This window comes from Zophobas morio, unplaced genomic scaffold (genome assembly GCF_036711695.1).
Source record: "Zophobas morio isolate AGI-343-1 ecotype UQ-CSIRO unplaced genomic scaffold, CSIRO_AGI_Zmor_V1 ptg000018l, whole genome shotgun sequence".
In the NCBI taxonomy this organism is placed as follows: Eukaryota; Metazoa; Arthropoda; class Insecta; order Coleoptera; family Tenebrionidae; genus Zophobas; species Zophobas morio.
This window is the reverse complement of record NW_026972123.1, coordinates 650,627-653,903: the sequence shown is the minus strand read 5'-3', so window position 1 is coordinate 653,903 and position 3,277 is coordinate 650,627. Positions and strand designations below refer to the sequence as shown.

At 33.2% G+C, this 3,277-nt stretch overlaps 1 long non-coding RNA gene across 1 annotated transcript; it reads right to left on the bottom strand.

The window, feature by feature from the left end:
• Nucleotides 1-658: 658 nt before the first annotated feature.
• On the bottom strand, nucleotides 659-1,214 carry LOC135131115 (uncharacterized). Its single transcript, XR_010280871.1, has 2 exons — nucleotides 959-1,214; nucleotides 659-910 (listed from the first exon to the last, which is right to left on the bottom strand). It is a non-coding gene; the product is annotated as an uncharacterized LOC135131115 (long non-coding RNA).
• Nucleotides 1,215-3,277: the final 2,063 nt, after the last annotated feature.

The following is a 3,277-nucleotide window of genomic DNA, read 5'->3' as shown; positions in this document are numbered from 1 at the left end:
GAATTCTGAAGATTGATGCCTGTTGAGACTAGAGCTCCAGCTGCGAAAATGGAAAACACAAGTGAAACAAATCATGGCTATGCTGCACAGATGGACGCAAGAGATGAGAAAATGAATGCAACGGTAGAAGTAATGAACGAAAAAATGACTAGCAAAAAGATGACATAATCACCAGCTTATCTGCAGGAATAGAAGCAAACAAGAATAAAAGAGAAGAAATTAAATAACGATCGAAAGTTATGGAAAATATTGTCGGACGAAATATGGTCTCACTGGACGAAAAATTAAAAGAAGTCGAGCATCAGTTAAGAAGTGAGTTAGAGAAATCAGCGCAACAATGCGTGGAAGATCGAATGAAAACTATAGAAAATCGAATGAAGAAAGAGATAATCCAATCAAGTTGACCGGAATTATTTTGCATGTAGTCGTTCTGTCGTGTAAATGTGTTACTGAGAAATAAATTGTTGAATTTTACCGACGTCGATATTTAATCAGAGATCATCGTAACAATACAATATTCCGAGTTCCAGGCACATTCATGGATGCAAAATGACATTTCTCTTTCTAGCTCGGAGCTGTTGGGACTGTAAGTAAGACTTTATTATATTCTACTCTGTTTTTCATAGTGATGATATTACGTTACCTTAAAACAAACGGATTTAATACTGTAAATTTTATTGTAAAATTACAAGAAGAAGCGTAGTGGACAATAAGAAGGGCGATGAATAATCTAAAGATGTTCGTGGCATACTGATGCCAGTAGAATTCGGTCCCGTGTAATACAGAAATTGTCCGGTGTTACAAAGATCTGTATCACAGTGAACGCATACAATGTCTGAATAGTTATGGCAAGAGTTCATGAAATAATCACCCATATAGTAGCATCCTTTCTCGACGACTAGACGATTGGCTACAAATTGTATAGATCATAAATTTATGCATTTTAAAGTACACTTACGAGATAGGCGGTTTTTGGTCGCACACACGTATGTTCTGTTGGGATTATTATAATAAGAAGATCCGCATTTTTCTATTTTAATAGGATCCGTGCATTTTCTGCTGCATCTGTAACATTCCGTCGGTTCCGTTTTTTCAGATGGTGCCAGACACAGCAGAATGATCAAGGCTGAAACAAAAATTGCTTCAAGGCGGGACATTCTTGGACCGAACGGTTTTATTGTAAAATTTGATGACAGTTTTCTTTCGAAAATTAAAAAAAAAATAAACAAGCAAAACAAAAGTTGACATATCTAGGTATGTGAAATTTTGTTTTACGAATGATACACGACAAAGCCGTCCTAGACAAAAATGATTCCATAAGAATATAATTTTCACCTACAATTTAATTTTGAATCTGCAAAACCGAATGCTTTGAAATCTTACAGATGTTTTAAACATATGATAAACATAATAAATTTTTATTCAAAATACATTTACTTATCCCCTCCAAAAATTGATGACGTCAGCCCAAAATTTTACCAAATGAATTCTATCTAAAATGTGCAAAATATCATCAATATACATATATTCGTAATTTATCAATGCATTCATATTTTTTAGATTTGATTTTACAGTGACTCAATAAAATGTATGGATCAGTCAATTTATTTTATTGAATAACTCAAGAGTTGCACTAATGAATACTTTGAGGTCTTGCAGACGTTTTAAAGTTATTGTAATAATGGTAAATTGTTAATAATATTTATTTATTCCCCTCAAAAAATTGATGGAACGACTCACTCGATTTTCGCAGTTAATTTTGGGAATACAATACAGTTATTTTTAGTATTACACTGCACCATTCCAAGGTGGTAGGTACACGTGTTGATCGTAAATGTTGATTAGGTTATCACAAAATTGTGTGAAGAAAAGACTCAACTCGAAAATGCTGAATATGTTTTATTATATTTTTGGTGCGAAGGAAGTTCTGTCGAAACAACGTTCGATCAATTTTTTGTCAATGGTTGATATAAATAAAACTCAGTAGATGCTCATACTCGAAATACGAAGTGTCTACTCGAATATCAAATCAAAATATTTCTAGTTTTTCTAGATGATGCTAATACTTCAGTAGGTAACAGCTGATGCTCAAGTAGCATCTCGATACAACAAAAATGATACAATATAGAAGATTAAAAAATGGGGGTTGGTGGTAGAAAGGTGAAAATTTAGGGTTGTGTATATTTTTGATGCCAAATTTTAAAAAAATAAAAATAAAAAATTTTGTCCAAAAAATAAATAACAATTGTTTAGGGTGTGCCACCTTTATCACTCAGGGGTACAAAATTTGGTTTACAACCTATGCTCAGATCTACCGAATATACAAAAAAATTTCATACAAATCGGTCAACCTATTTCGGGGGAGTTCGGTTACAAACACTGTGATGCGAGAATTTTATACATAATGCATTATTATTTTAGAACAAATTTCATTACCATAAAAAAGGTTATACTGCGTCGACCTTAGAAAATAGACATATGCTGTCGCGAACTTTTCTTTAGAACTTTTAGAGGGGAACAATTTCGTCATACATGATTTTTACCTAACTTTAACCGTTTAAGCAGCGTAAGCAACGGAAGCTGTCAAATGAGGAATAATTTTCCCATTTTTCCGAATTTTTCATTGCTACTTCGCTCCTATTGATCGTAGCGTGATGTTATATAGCCTATATGTAGATACGATAAATGGACTATCCAACACAAAAAGATTTTTTGAATTCGAACCAGTAGTTTCTGAGATTAGCACGTTTAACTAAATAAACACTTCAGTTTATAATATAAAGTGTAGATATTGTTACGAAATAAATTTTTGAGTTTACCCACGCCAATTTAATTCGCCTGAACAACGTAACAATATAATTAAAGATCTGGGTGAGTATTTGGACGTGTCCACTGGAGAGCAACTGTCACGAGAGTTTTGGTTTTGATTTTATACTTTTCTATTATGTTCCATTAAAGTGCTGAAGGTAGAACGATGTTAGGTTGTGTGAGAAAAGGATCAGGTCATCTTTCGTTTGTTATGGTCCTTAGTGTTCTCTGTAATTCACTCAGCGTTAGATCGTCACTGAAACATAACACTAAACTCTGGTCGCCGCTTTATGTTACCTATGTTTTTTTGGTATCTCTGCTTAGCGCTTAGAAGCACAGAAATTACCATATCTAGTGCTTTCTTTCTAAGTTGGTTAATGATTTAATACATGTTACATTTGTAGGTAAGTAACTACCATATTCTATTTTTCTGATAGTGACAATAATATGTTACATTAAAACACACGGA